General features: G+C 45.1%; 1 long non-coding RNA gene across 5 annotated transcripts; it reads right to left on the minus strand.

The window, feature by feature from the left end:
• Positions 1-12005: 12005 nt before the first annotated feature.
• LOC125550433 lies at positions 12006-15769 on the minus strand. Of its 5 annotated transcripts, none has more exons than XR_007301635.1 (6): positions 15221-15769; positions 14247-14487; positions 14060-14176; positions 13872-13970; positions 13224-13310; positions 12006-12509 (listed from the first exon to the last, which is right to left on the minus strand). It is a non-coding gene; the product is annotated as an uncharacterized LOC125550433 (long non-coding RNA). The 5 variants fall into 5 exon arrangements; XR_007301638.1 differs by having other exon boundaries at positions 13224-13365; XR_007301637.1 differs by having other exon boundaries at positions 13224-13373.
• Between the last annotated feature and the right edge of the window lie 207 nt (positions 15770-15976).

Genomic DNA, 15976 nt, shown 5'->3' on the forward strand with positions numbered 1-15976 from the left:
TAATGCTCGCAGTAGCACCTGGGTATTTGATACTGGTTCTGTTGCTAATATTTGCAACTCGAAACAGGGACTACGGATTAAGCGAAGATTGGCTAAGGACGAGGTGACGATGCGCGTGGGAAACGGTTCCAAAGTCGATGTGATCGCAGTCGGCACGCTACCTCTACATCTACCTTCGGGATTAATATTAGACCTAAATAATTGTTATTTGGTGCCAGCGTTAAGCATGAACATTATATCTGGATCTTGTTTGATGCGAGACGGTTATTCATTTAAATCTGAGAATAATGGTTGTTCTATTTATATGAGTAATATCTTTTATGGTCATGCATCCTTAAAGAGTGGTCTATTCTTATTGAATCTCGATAGTAGTGACACACATATTCATAGTGTTGAAGCCAAGAGATGCAGAGTTGATAATGATAGTGCAACTTATTTGTGGCACTGCCGTTTAGGTCATATCGGTATAAAGCGCATGAAGAAACTCCATACTGATGGGCTTTTGGAACCACTTGATTATGAATCACTTGGTACTTGCGAACCGTGCCTTATGGGTAAGATGACAAAAACACCGTTCTCCGGTACTATGGAGAGAGCAACAGATTTATTGGAAATCATACATACAGATGTATGTGGTCCGATGAATATTGAGGCTCGTGGCGGATATCGTTATTTTCTCACCTTCACAGATGACTTAAGCAGATATGGGTATATCTACTTAATGAAACATAAGTCTGAAACGTTTGAAAAGTTCAAAGAATTTCAAAGTGAAGTTGAAAATCATCATAACAAGAAAATAAAATTCCTACGATCTGATCATGGAGGAGAATATTTGAGTTACGAGTTTGGTGTACATTTGAAAGAATGTGGAATAGTTTCGCAACTCACGCCACCCGGAACACCACAGCGTAATGGTGTGTCCGAATGTCGTAATCGTACTTTACTAGATATGGTGTGATCTATGATATCTCTTACTGATTTACCGCTATCGTTTTGGGGATATGCTCTAGAGACGGCCGCATTCACGTTAAATAGGGCACCATCAAAATCCGTTGAGACGACGCCTTATGAACTATGGTTTGGCAAGAAACCAAAGTTGTCGTTTCTGAAAGTTTGGGGCTGCGATGCTTATGTGAAAAAGATTCAACCTGATAAGCTCGAACCCAAATCGGAGAAATGTGTCTTCATAGGATATCCAAAGGAAACTATTGGATACACCTTCTATCACAGATCCGAAGGCAAGACTTTCGTTGCTAAATTTGGAAACTTTCTGGAGAAGGAGTTTCTCTCGAAAGAAGTGAGTGGGAGGAAAGTAGAACTTGACGAGGTAACTGTACCTACTCCCTTATTGGAAAGTAGTACATCACAGAAACCTGTTTCTGTGACACCTACACCAGTTAGTGAGGAAGCTAATGATGATGATCATGAAACTTCAAAACAATATACTACTGAACCTCGTAGATCAACCAGAGTGAGATCCGCGCGAGAGTGGTACGGTAATCCTGTTCTGGAAGTCATGCTACTAGATCATGATGAACCTACGAACTATGAAGAAGCGATGGTGAGCCCAGATTCCGCAAAATGGCTTGAAGCCATGAAATCTGAGATCGGATCCATGTATGAGAACAAAGTATGGACTTTGGTTGACTTGCCCAATGATCGGCAAGCTATTGAGAATAAATGGATCTTCAAGAAGAAGACTGACGCTGACGGTAATATTACTGTCTACAAAGCTCGACTTGTCGCAAAAGGTTTTCGGCAAGTTCAAGGGATTGACTACAATGGGACCTTCTCACCCGTAGCGATGCTTAAGTCTGTCCGAATCATGTTAGCAATTGCCGCATTTTATGATTATGAAATTTGGCAGATGGATGTCAAAACTGCATTCCTGAATGGATTTCTGGAAGAAGAGTTGTATATGATGCAACCAGAAGGTTTTGTCGATCCGAAGGGAGCTAACAAAGTGTGCAAGCTCCAGCGATCCATTTATGGACTGGTGCAAGCCTCTCGGAGTTGGAATAAACGTTTTGATAGTGTGACCAAAGCATTTGGTTTTATACAGACTTTCGGAGAAGCTTGTATTCACAAGAAAGTGAGTGGGAGCTCTGTAGCATTTCTGATATTATATGTGGATGACATATTGCTAATTGGAAATGATATAGAATTTCTGGATAGCATAAAGGGATACTTGAATAAAAGTTTTTCAATGAAAGACCTCGGTGAAGCTGCTTACATATTAGGCATTAAGATCTATAGAGATAGATCAAGACGCTTGATTGGACTTTCACAAAGCACATACCTTGACAAAGTTTTGAAGAAGTTCAAGATGGATCAAGCAAAGAAAGGGTTCTTGCCTGTATTACAAGGTGTGAAGTTGAATAAGACTCAATGCCCGACCACTGCAGAAGATAGAGAGAAAATGAAAGATGTTCCCTATGCTTCAGCCATAGGCTCTATCATGTATGCAATGCTGTGTACCAGACCTGATGTGTGCCTTGCTATAAGTCTAGCAGGGAGGTACCAAAGTGATCCAGGAGTGGATCACTGGACAGCGGTCAAGAACATCCTGAAATACCTGAAAAGGACTAAGGATATGTTTCTCATATATGGAGGTGACAAAGAGCTCATCGTAAAAGGTTACGTTGATGCAAGCTTTGACACTGATCCGGACGATTCTAAATCGCAAACCGGATACGTGTTTACATTAAACGGTGGAGCTGTCAGTTGGTGCAGTTCTAAACAAAGCATTTTGGCGGGATCTACATGTGAAGCGGAGTACATAGCTGCTTCGGAAGCAGCAAATGAAGGAGCCTGGATGAAGGAGTTCATATCCGATCTAGGTGTCATACCTAGTGCATCGGGTCCAATGAAAATCTTTTGTGACAATACTGGTGCAATTGCCTTGGCAAAGGAATCCAGATTTCACAAGAGAACCAAGCACATCAAGAGACGCTTCAATTCCATCCGGGATCTAGTCCAGGTGGGAGACATAGAGATTTGCAAGATACATACGGATCTGAATGTTGGCAAGACCCGTTGACTAAGCCTCTTCCACGAGCAAAACATGATCAGCACCCAAGCTCCATGGGTGTTAGAATCATTACGTAATCTAGATTATTGACTCTAGTGCAAGTGGGAGACTGAAGGAAATATGCCCTAGAGGCAATAATAAAGTTATTATTTATTTCCTTATAATCATGATAAATGTTTATTATTCATGCTAGAATTGTATTAACCAGAAACATAATACATGTGTGAATACATAGACAAAACAAAGTGTCACTAGTATGCCTCTACTTGACTAGCTCGTTAATCAAAGATGGTTATGTTTCCTAACCATGAACAATGAGTTGTTATTTGATTAACGAGGTCACATCATTAGTTGAATGATCTGATTGACATGACCCATTCCATTAGCTTAGCACCCGATCGTTTAGTATGTTGCTATTGCTTTCTTCATGACTTATACATGTTCCTATGACTATGAGATTATGCAACTCCCGTTTGCCGGAGGAACACTTTGGGTGCTACCAAACGTCACAACGTAACTGGGTGATTATAAAGGAGAATTACAGGTGTCTCCAAAGGTAGATGTTGGGTTGGCGTATTTCGAGATTAGGATTTGTCACTCCGATTGTCGGAGAGGTATCTCTGGGCCCTCTCGGTAATACACATCACATAAGCCTTGCAAGCATTACAACTAATATGATTAGTTGTGAGATGATGTATTACGGAACGAGTAAAGAGACTTGCCGGTAATGAGATTGAACTAGGTATTGGATACCGACGATCGAATCTCGGGCAAGTAACATACCGATGACAAAGGGAACAACGTATGTTGTTATGCGGTCTGACCGATAAAGATCTTCGTAGAATATGTAGGAGCCAATATGGGCATCCAGGTCCCGCTATTGGTTATTGACCGGAGACATGTCTCGGTCATGTCTACATTGTTCTCGAACCCGTAGGGTCCGCACGCTTAAGGTTACGATGACAGTTTCATTATGAGTTTATGCATTTTGATGTACCGAAGGTTGTTCGGAGTCCCGAATGTGATCACGGACATGACGAGGAGTCTCGAAATGGTCGAGACATAAAGATTGATATATTGGAAGCCTATGTTTGGACATCGGAAGTGTTCCGGGTGAAATCGGGATTTTACCGGGTTACCGGGAGGTTACCGGAACCCCCCGGGAGCCATATGGGCCTACATGGGCCTTAGTGGAAAGGTGAAAGGGCTGCCCACAAGGGCTGCGCGCCTCCCCCCTTCCCCTAGTCCTATTAGGACTAGGAGAGGTGGCCGGCCACCCCTCTCCCTCTTTCCCCCTCGGGGAATCCTAATTGGAATAGGATTGGAGGGGAGTCCTACTCCCGGAAGGAGTAGGACTCCTCCTGCGCCTCCCTCCTTGGCCGGCCAGCCTCCCCCCCTCTACTCCTTTATATACGGAGGCAGGGGACACCTCTAGACACACAAATTGATCCACGTGATCTATTCCTTAGCCGTGTGCGGTGCCCCCTGCCACCATATACCTCGATAATACTGTAGCGGAGTTTAGGCGAAGCCCTGCTGCTGTAGTACATCAAGATCGTCACCACGCCGTCGTGCTGACGGAACTCTTCCCCGACACTTTGCTGGATCGGAGTCCGGGGATCGTCATCGAGCTGAACGTGTGCTCTAACTCGGAGGTGCCGTAGTTTCGGTGCTTGATCGGTTGGATCGTGAAGACGTACGACTACTTCCTCTACGTCGTGTCATCGCTTCCGCAGTCGGTCTGCGTTGGGTACGTAGACAACACTCTCCCCCTCGTTGCTATGCATCACATGATCTTGCGTGTGCGTAGCCAAAATTTTGAAATTACTACGAAACCCAACATCTCCCGTCCCGTACGTGTGTTGAACGCGGAGGTGCCGTCCGTTCGGCGCTTGGTCATCGGTGATTTGGATCACGTCGTGTTCGACTACATCATCATCGTTCTTTGAACGCTTCCGCACGCGATCTACAAAGGTATGTAGATGCATATGATGACTCGTTTCTAGATGAACTCCTAGATGATCTTGGTGAAACGAGTAGGAAAAATTTTGTTTTCTGCAACGTTCCCCAACACAAAGAGCCAACCAAGCTTTTAAGCAAAGAGGAAAGATAAGCAAAGAGCTTTTAAGCAAGAACCATAGCATCATACAACATTAAGATTTTCATACTCGATCATCTTGGATCATATCATAGCAACACCTTGCATACAAAGTATTTGGGATAGAAGTCGTTGCATTTTTGCTAAGTAGGTTGTGCACAAGTTCTTGTATCCGCCTATTGTGCAATCGTGCAAGCGTCTCTCTAGTGTTGTGCAACAAGAGCATTTTTGTGGATTCCACATTTTGGCTCACCCTTGGTTGCACAACCCCACTTATCTTTTTGCGCTTGAGTTTCCGTGAACCTTATATGTTGGTCTACTTGTTACATTGCATCTTGCGAATATTTTCCAACATTATTGAAGCTCACTTACAATTGCACCAAATTTTCTGCCTCCATCCTAACCAAGCTCCATCAAAAGCTTTTACTTGTGTAGGTGTGAGAAACCGACAAGAACTCGTACCAATTGTGCTATTTCCTTGTCCTACATTGGAGTGATCCTCGATCCACTTTCAACTTCGGTCAAGGTACATTTGGTACTCGTTCTTCTCTTTCTACCACTCACATTTGTCTTGGAATGATGGATAGGCCAAGTACTTCTACCAACCCACTCTTCGTGGAGCAAGACGACGACATGAACTCCTTCGTCACCAAGACTCACCTCTTTGGTGCACAACGTGCTTTGCATCAAGAGCAACAAGCGATGAGTGAACGCATCGACAACCTTGCCGCCGACTTGCGACTTTCCGAGCAACGTACAAAGGACTACTTCAACCACAAGCTCGACAATCACAAGCAAGAGAATGACGCAAGGATGGACGAAATTCGTGCTTCGTTGCTCAACCGTTCGTCTTCCACTTCAAGAAGGAGCCGTTCAAGCCGCCACTCCGACTTCACCCTCTCCGGCTCAAGTACACCGACATCGAACACTCTTCGTCGTGCCGCGCGCGCCGACCATCAAGCAAGCCTCAGTCCCCTAAGAGACACCGACTCTCAACAGCGCCGACAACGGCAAACTCAAGAAGCCTTTGCGCTTGCACAAGAACGGCAACGTCAACGTAAACATGAATAGGAAGAGCGAGTGCGTCTACCCCAAAATGCCATAGATGTCGAGGCACAATGTCAAACACAACAACTCCGTGACGCTCAAGCACTTGCGGCGCAACAATCTCTACGCAACTCGAGTCGAGCCGTTGCCGACCGAAGCTGACAAGCCCGTGAACAAGAGGAAGCACATCGCGAAGAAATCCAAGAACAAAGATTTCACACTCGCGTGCATCGTCAAGTTCCTCTTCAAGCTCACGAAGATCCTCCACAAGCTCGCCAACACCATCAAGTTCATCGAGAGCATGAAGACAATGGCAATCCTCCATGACAAGAGCAACATGAGGATAACAACCCCCCGCGCCAAGAGCACCACGAGTTACACAATCATCTACAACATGGGCGTCATCATCCCCGACCCCAACACAATGAAGAGCAACGCTACAGCAAGCTCAAGTTCACCATGCCCAAGTTCAACGAAAGCAACGATCCCGAAGAGTACCTTTCATGGGCATTGAAAGTTGACAAGATTTTCCGTTTGCACAATTATGACGAAGAGAAGAAGATCGCAATGGCATCCCTTGAGTTCCAAGACTATGTGCTCATTTGGTGGGAACAAGTCATTGAGCGCCGAGAGGCAAGAGGTGAACCACCCATCACTACTTGGGCGCAAATGAAGGATGTCATGAGAGCACGATTCGTACCTACCTACTACAACCGCGATCTCTTCAAGAAACTCCAAGAACTCAAGCAAGGAACCAAGAGCATTGAAGAGTACTACAAAGAGATGGAGATTGCCATGATACGAGCCAATGTCTTGGAAGATGATGAGCAAACAATGGCACGTTTCTTGAATGGACTCAATCATCCTATCAAGAAGATCGCCGACTTTCAACCATACTCAAACCTCATCGAGCTAGTGCACCAAGCTACGAAAGTGGAACGCCAAGTGCAAGATGATTTCAAGTATGCCAAGTTCTCATCCAAGTCCTACGGCCTCTCCAATAACCAAGCTTCAACGACTCCAACACCGACTACAAGACCTTCTACTTCCAACATCGACAAGTCAACGTCCAAGAAAGCTTCGTCAACTACAAGCCATCCTCCTACGAGCAACTTCAAGCCGAGAGCTTCATCATCATCAGCTCCAACCGATGAGACCGTCAAGACAAGTTCCTTCAAGTGTTTCACTTGCGGAGGCCGAGGCCACAAGTCCTATGAGTGCACCAACAAGCGGACCATGGTCTTCAACGACGATGGCACTTATGACTCCATGAGCGATGGCGAAATGGAAGCTCTCGAGCACGTCGCCATGCACCGCCAAGTGAACAATGAAGAAGAACAAGTCTTTTGTGATGAAGACTCAAGTCCCGCACTTGTTGTCTCCAAAGTCTTGACTCTCCAACATCACCAAGAAGAATACCAACGATGCCACATATTCCACACCAAGGCCGGCATGAATGGACGATCCGTCAAGGTCATCATCGATGGAGGGAGTTGTCACAATATCGCAAGTGAAGAACTTTGCTCCAAGCTCCAATTTCCCAAGACGAAGCATCCACATCCATACAAAGTGCAATGGCTTAGTGATTCCGGCACTATCCTAGTCGAGCACCGAGTACAAGTCTCCTTCAAGATCGGCGCCTACAAAGACACCATGGAGTGCGACGTCGTTCCAATGACCGTTTGCCATCTTCTCCTTGGACAACCATGGCAATTCGATAGAGGAGTCGTCCACAACGGCCGAACGAACCACTACATCTTCAAGATGAAGGGCAAGGAGTACGTCCTCCGCCCAATGTCGCCAAGTCAAATGATCGCCGACAAGCAAAACACCCATCATGGAGAGAATAGTGAGAGAGTGAGCCACCAAAAAGAGAGTGAGCGCCACAAGCCCAAATTGAGTGCCTCCATGATGAGAGAAAACAAGAACCTAGTTCTATTTGCCACCAAACGTGAGATGAGAGAAGTGTGTGAGAACCCATCTAGTGTCCTAAACTACGTCCTCGTGTGCAAGGACAATGCACCACAAACTAACACCTCTCACACTCTTCCTCCAGTGTTGTCTTCTCTTTTGCAGGAATTTCAAGATGTTTTTCCCGATGAGCTACCTCCAGGGCTACCTCCACCTCGAGGCATTGAGCACCGCATCGACCTAATCCCCAGAGCACCAGTTCCAAACAAAGCTCCCTACCGCGTCAACCCCGAGGAAACCAAATAAATTCAAAGGCAAGTAAAGCATCTCATAGACCATGGACATGTGCGCGAAAGTTTGAGCCCTTGTGCCGTACCGGTCATCCTTGTGCCAAAACATGACGGTAGCTTTCGCATGTGCTCCGATTGTAGACCTATCAATGCTATCACCGTTCGCTATAGGTACCCCATTCCACGCCTAGATGATATGCTTGATGAGCTTAGCGGTGCCACTATATTTTCTAAAATTGGTCTTAAAAGTGGTTACTATCAAATCCGCATACAAGAGGGTGATGAATGGAAAACCGCCTTCAAAATCAAGTTTGGTTTGTATGAGTGGTTAGTCTTGCCTATGGGTCTCTCGGAAGCACCGGGCACTTTTATGCGCCTTATGAATCATGTATTTCGCCCCTACATTGGTATATTTGTTGTGGTTTACTTCGATGACATTCTTGTGTTTAGCAAATCTATTATAGAGCATGTCACCCATGTCCGCACCGTTTTGCAAACTCTTAGAAAAGAACGACTCTATGCTAATATGGAGAAATGCCTTTTTGGTGTTGATAAGCTCATTTTCTTGGGTTTTGTTGTTTGTTCTAAGGGTGTTCATGTTGATGAGTCCAAGATTAATGCTATTAAAACTTGGCCGCAACCAACCAACTTGCATCAAGTGCGTAGTTTTCTTGGCCTTGCGGGCTTCTTGTCGCTTTGTAAAGGATTTTAGCACCATTGCTTCGCCTTTGCATGCTTTGAGCTAGAAGAATGCGCCTTTTGTTTGGGGACCATCCCAAGATACCGCATTCAATGAGCTTAAGAATTTGCTTACTCATGCTCCCGTGCTTGCTTTACCCAACTTCGACAAGCCTTTTGAAATTCATTGCGATGCTAGTGGTAATGGCATAGGAGGTGTGTTAACGCAAGAGAAGCGCCCCGTAGCTTACTTTAGTGAGAAACTTTCCGGAGTGCAACTCAATTATCCCATCTATGACAAAGAGCTATATGCTTTAGTTCGTGTTTTGCATGAATGGGAACACTACCTTCGTCCCCATGTGTTTATCATTCATACCGATCGTGAGACTCTCAAGTATCTTAAGGGACAAACTAAGTTGAACAAGCGTCATGCTAAATGGAGTGAATTTATTGAGTCTTTTCCCTATGTCGTCAAGTACATCAAGGGTAAAGAAAACATAGTAGAGGATGCTCTTTCCCGCATTTGCATGCTTGTCACGCAACTTGAGTTAGATGTCACTGGCTTCGAGCATATCAAAAACTTATATGAGCATGATACAACTTCTGCCATTCCTTATGCCAAGTGTTTGTTGAATACATCTTGGGAACGCTATTACATCAAAGATGGCTACCTTATGAGAGCTAACAAACTTTGCATTCCCGATTCCTCGCTTCGTTTGTTGCTTTTGCAGGAATCTCATGGAGGAGGCTTAATGGGACACTTCGGACGCGACAAGATGTTCGCCATGCTCTCGAAAAGCTACTTTTGGCCTAAGATGTTTCGGGATGTCAATCGTTTCACCAACCGGTGTTCTACATGTCGCAAAGCTAAGTCCAAAGCTCAATCTCATGGTCTCTATATGCCTTTACCAATTCCATACCAGCCTTGGGAAGACATTAGCATGGACTTTGTACTTGGTTTGCCTAGGACTCGCAATGGGAAAGATTCCATATTTGTCGTTGTGGACCGTTTCTCAAAAATGGCACAACCTTGTAACAAGATAGACGATGCTTCACATGTGGCTAATCTCTTTTGTAGGGAAATATTGCGTCTACATGGTGTGCCAAAGACTATCGTCTCCGACCGCGACGTCAAGTTCCTTAGCTACTTTTGGAAGACCCTATGCGCCAAGCTCGGAATCAAGCTACTCTTCTCCACGGCGTACCATCCTCAAACCGACGGCCAAACGGAGGTGACAAACCGCACACTCTATGCTCTACTTCGGGTACTCATCAAGAAGAACATCAAGGAGTAGGAAGAGTGTCTACCCATCGCCGAGTTCGCCTACAACCGAGAAAGACACTCAACAACCGGCAAGTCCCCTTTCGAGGTCGTCTACGGATTCAACCCTTTGTCACCATTGGATATTCTACCTCTACCACTCCAAGAGAGAATCAATTTGGACGCAAATGCATGAGCGACCCATCTCAAGAAGGTGCATGAAGATACAAGAAAAACCATCGAGCGCCAAGTACAACGCCTTGCGACCAAGCTCAACGTCAACAAGCAACCTATGGTCTTCAACATTGGTGATCTCGTGTGGCTACACCTTCACAAGGAGCGCTTTCCACAAGAACGCAAGTCTAAGCTTCGACCTCGAGCAGATGGACCCTTCAAGGTGCTCTCACGATACAACGACAATGCCTACAAGATCGACCTCCCGCGCGACAAATACAACGTGAGCGACATCTTCAACATCAAAGACCTCTCTCCCTTCCATGGTGATGAAGAACTCGATCCGAGGGCGAATCTTCCCCAAGGGAGGGGAGATGATGCGGAGCATCCCACGACCATCCCCATGGACGCCACCTCAACTATCCAAGCTCCAAGTGGACCAATGACAAGGGCTAGGGCACGTGCTATTCAATCTGAGGTGACATCACTCCTACTTGAGTTTTCCCCCTCTTCAAGTGAGACATGGCTACTGCCTAAGTCCGAGATACTATGTGTCATCAGGTACAACGCTCAAAACTCGGAGCCGAGGACTGTAGAAGAAGAGACAGGCGTTAACACTCTGGACAGCCAGGAACTTCGACCAGCCCAGGCGTGCCAACTCTCGGGTTAGCCCGGACCCCGTCCCCGACATTCCGGCGCCCGGAACCTCTGTCCTGCCCGGACCTTCCGGCCCCCGGATGCCAGCACATCTCCACCGCGCCAACTCTCTGGTTAGGCCGGACCCTCCCCGGAACCTCCGGTGCCCGGAACTTCCGGCCCTGCCTGCGCGCAGCCACTTGGGCCGAGGCCCGTGTACCCTTTCGTCACCTAGACTATATATACTCTATCCCGTACGACTTTCTAGGGTTAGCGTTGGTTTAGCTCATACTTAGAGATAGAGCTTCGCTCATCCACATCGGATCTACTCCTCGTGAGAGACCGCGGCCTCTTCGGAGAAGATCCCTTTGGATTCAAGCCCCCTTTCTAAGGGAAGACCCCCCCCCCCCACGTGGATTCAAGACCTCCTCACGGAGAAGAACGGGCTACCCTTGTATCGTCCTTAGTTGTCCGTGGATTCGTGTATCGTTCTATGTGTGACTTGTTCTTGTTAGTTTGAGTGTTCCTCTTGTGTTTCCCCTCGTTTCCCTCCTCGTGTTCTTCACGGGATCCGCTCCTTTCGTGAAAGATCGGGCGATTAGGGTTCCACCCTACACCATCGGCTGCCGGGAAAACTATTTCCCGGCAGATACAGATCTCCCGGCAGTTCCGCTGCCAAGAAGCCCCATTCTCCCAGCAGATAGATGTGGTATGCCGGTAATCTAATTCCCGGCAGTTATGATAATCCCTGGCAGATAGTCTACCCTTGGCCTTTACTAGCCGCAGTTTTCCTGATCCTGGTAGCGTGTATATTTATTTTTATTTTTGTTCACACGTATATTTATTTTTATTTTTATTCACACAGGAATTGACTCAATATTCAGTAGCAAATCTCAAACACATAATGACTAAAAATTCAGTACTACAACATTCATACATGCATTTAGTAGCGTCCAACTACATCAATAAACAGAATTTACATAGACAATAAGATTTCTTTTGTTCAAACTAAGCTAAACAAGTGGTTTGAGCTTGACACACAGCTACAGCCATGTCCAGGAAGACAAATTGCTTGTTCGGAACCTTTTTGTTGGATGACTTCATTAGATGTCTTGTGAATAACAGACTCGCCACCATCATGTGAAACAACATAATTTAAACAGGACCACATGTCTCCCGCAGAAGAATCACCAAGCTTGCAATGCTTTTGAAGATCAGAGCTTAACCTTGCGCCACAAGATTGTGTTTTTGCTATGAATACAAGAAACATCATGTAGACATCCTAGTTGACTGGAACAACTGCTATCACGTAAAAGTTTTGTAGCATTCTAACAATCTCATCCTTGTGACAGAACTTACAAGCTTGAGACACAACTTGTTGAACTGCAGAGAAAACACAATCAAGTTTAAATTTTTGAAAGTACAAACTAGCAGCATCTACAGACTAACAAAATATTAACATCAAACCAGGAAAAGATTTAAAAACATGTAATGAAGATATGACAGCTGACATGTACTTTTTCTAGAATATTTCAGACTTTTAGTGTGTATATCTAGCAATATTACTATCAATGATTATAAATGATAAATTTTGACACTTCCAAATACAATTCCGGATGTATAGTACATAGTAAGCAGTAAAATACAACGTCAAACAACTTGTACACATGAGAAAACTGCATGCCAAGCATAGCATGCTCCGTCCAAAAAAGCTTGTCCCTCAAAAGATAGCATCATGCAGGACCATACAGATAAACAAAATTTCTCATGCCATTTGATGATTAGTTGTGTACCATGTATAGGGCGGAGGCAATATATCTTCCATTTTAAAAGGAAAGGAAGGGCATCACTTTTATCAAGATCTCCCAAGTTACAAGGGTAAACTACTCGTGGTAGAAGTCCACGCTACCATATTACAAGTTCATCACTCCTATCAAGATCTCCCAAGTTTTCTAACCAAAGTTACATTAAAAGAGAACATCAAAAGGGATATTACCAGAGTGTGCAAAAGTACTACATGTAAGAGAAGAATGCCACAATAAAACATCATAAGTTTAGTTGCATGGATATCCCAACACAAGAAAATTAGGAACTCACTCCGGAGGAAGATCGCCAACGAGCATCCAGTCAGCATCCTTGTCTTCATAGGTAAGGACATACTCATGGTCCCTAAGAGCATCGGACCTAGAACCATCAGCAAACCTCTTTCATGTTGATGTTTTGCAAGAACATGTTCTGCCTGTAATACTATGATTTTACTTATGAATCTGCTTCCTTGAAATATAAATCTATTTTAGAGGAAAACAGAAAATACCTATAGTTACACAAAGTTCTATAAGTAAGGCTAGGAATAGAGTACTTAATACTATTACAGAGGCAGCATGCTATTTAATTGATATAATGGAAGAAACTGTATAAAAGTTGAACATCAACAGACTAACTGAACCAGGTTACCAAAAGCTGCTTCACAAACCAGAAAATGCATAAGGAAAAACTCATTCCTAACTTCACATTTACTACAGGCTAGATATTAACCTATATTTGGTAACTTACATCTACAAACAACAAAGGAAAATAACACTACATATATACAGGGCCGGTCCTGAATTTTCTGAGGCCCGTAGCAAACTTAAAAAATGGTGCCCATCAAGACAGCAACTACAACATAGTGCATAATTTCATTCGTATAGATATATATGACAAAAAAAAATTTGACTTCAAATTTCAATAGAAAAACGGGAACACCTGAATCATTGGAGGAGAAAAGTAGAGATTGAACTGTCCAATTCCAAACACCTCGGGCTTCAATGGTCCTTGCTGTCCTCGATTCCCTGTTTGAGCAAACTGTGCACAGAGAGAAGACCAATCAGGGAGCCAAAATTAAATTAAACAAATTATAAAAGGATAAAATGGAAAATGGACTGAAAAAATACCAGATCTTTTTGAGGCGGCGTCCATCCTGGTTGCAAAGCAAATGGGGCTGATGAGGTTCTGCCAGCCTGCCCCTGCCGCTGCTCACTAAATGGGCCAGACTACTTATAGGCAGTGTGCTGCAGGAAAAAAAATGAGAAATCTATAAGGAAGTGATAATGAAAAAAATTAAGGGTGATCAGAACCAACCATAATCAATAATGCTAGGTGCTTTGGAAGAGGAGCAGAACTGAGAACAAGTGATGAAGCAACTGAACATCCTCTCGAACTCAAGGGAAATATTCTCGTGGCTCAAGTAAGTCTTGAGGTCGACCTTCCCTGGGTATTCTGTCTCGCTTCTACCTTCATTCTCCGCCTTGGTCTTTGTGCGTTGGCAGCTAGCCTGTTCTTCCAGTAGCTCCGAACAGACAGCCACTCAAAAACTTCTTCACTAAAGATGCATAAAAAACACTTGCTATCAGATCAGGTCAAAGCAAACAACAACTGAATGCATGGTTTTTTAAAAGAGACATCAGCCTTGTGAACGTTAGTGCAGGCCATGCCACAACTCGCAAATGTCACTCCATATTTATCCAGATAGTACAAGACCTGATTACTAGCAAATTCCACATATCCATTTTGGACAATGCAATGCCTGCTACAATAATACTAGCTCGGGTGAGACAGTAAATAGTAGTGTTCATCTATGAGATGCAGTTTAGTTGTTCGTCCTTTTCAATTACCCAGAAAGAAGTTTCAAGCCATCTACATAACAATCTGCAGATATACACTTATCTATACACTACAATGCTTGACAAAGTCAGTACAAGTAGCATTTTTTTAATGGAGGGGGTAAAAGTAGTATTGCTTCGATTCTAATTGTAATCATTGACAACTTTCAACACAACTTACATAATTAAAGAAATAAAATGTAGAATTGCTAAACTTTAGCACCTTCACTCCAATATGCAAGTACAGATGATGAAAACTTCCAAAGTACATGTAAACTGGTATATCATTGATTAATCCTTGATTAAACAAACTACACCAGATCCTTCTAGCTAGCACATGGGTCAAACAATTGATATGCGTCCAAATTTTGGATCACACATCAGCACAAAAGCTCACGAAAGACAAAACAATCTGGATTATCTACTAGAAGAGAGGAGAAATCCATATGTTACCAGACTGCCGGCATCTTCTGGTTCCTGGTCGCTCACTTCTGTGTCACTTGCAGGGGTGACACCGGGGCACCCAAACCTAGCCGCCAAACTACAACCATGCCATTGCCGCCGGCTGCACCGAAGGCGGCCACCCAAAGCATATGCCCGCTTCCTAGCTTCACGCTCTGCTCGGGCCGCACGGATCTGGAGTTGTGCCCCGCGCCCCGTTGGCCGCCTCTTGCGCACGTGCTTCGCCGGATCCGGGGGCCACGCAACCGCGTCCTTCTCCCGCATCCCCGCGGCAGATCCGCGGTGTGGGCAACGGCTGCGACCTCCTCCGCCCATCGGGTCTTCCTCCCTTCCCGTCCTTGTGCAGATAGTCTCGGACGAAGAGGCGAAGGTTAGCTGGCGACAATAGTCGGGGAGGCACTGCGGTGGGATGCTTGGGGGTGGCGAATGGTGGTCGGGCACAGCGGAAGGTGCTCGGCGGCGGAGGTGGCCGGGGTGGAAGCTAGGGTAGGTCGATTTGGATGAGGTTGTCATCTGGGCCAGGCTGCGGACTGGGGTGCGGCTGAGATTCCTTTTTTTAGGGGACGGCCGAGATTCCTTTGCGTGAAACATTCGGGCTTCGCGCGCTCTTCCACGCCTGGGCGCGCTTTGGGCCCAGTTATTTTGCTCGCGCGCCAGTCCCCGGCAGATAATGGGCCGGGCTTTAGTTGCGCCGGCAGATACTATGACGTGAAAAGTAGTCTTTATTCCCGGCAGTAGGATTGCCCT

Source organism: Triticum urartu, chromosome 4, assembly GCF_003073215.2.
Source record: "Triticum urartu cultivar G1812 chromosome 4, Tu2.1, whole genome shotgun sequence".
In the NCBI taxonomy this organism is placed as follows: domain Eukaryota; kingdom Viridiplantae; phylum Streptophyta; class Magnoliopsida; order Poales; family Poaceae; genus Triticum; species Triticum urartu.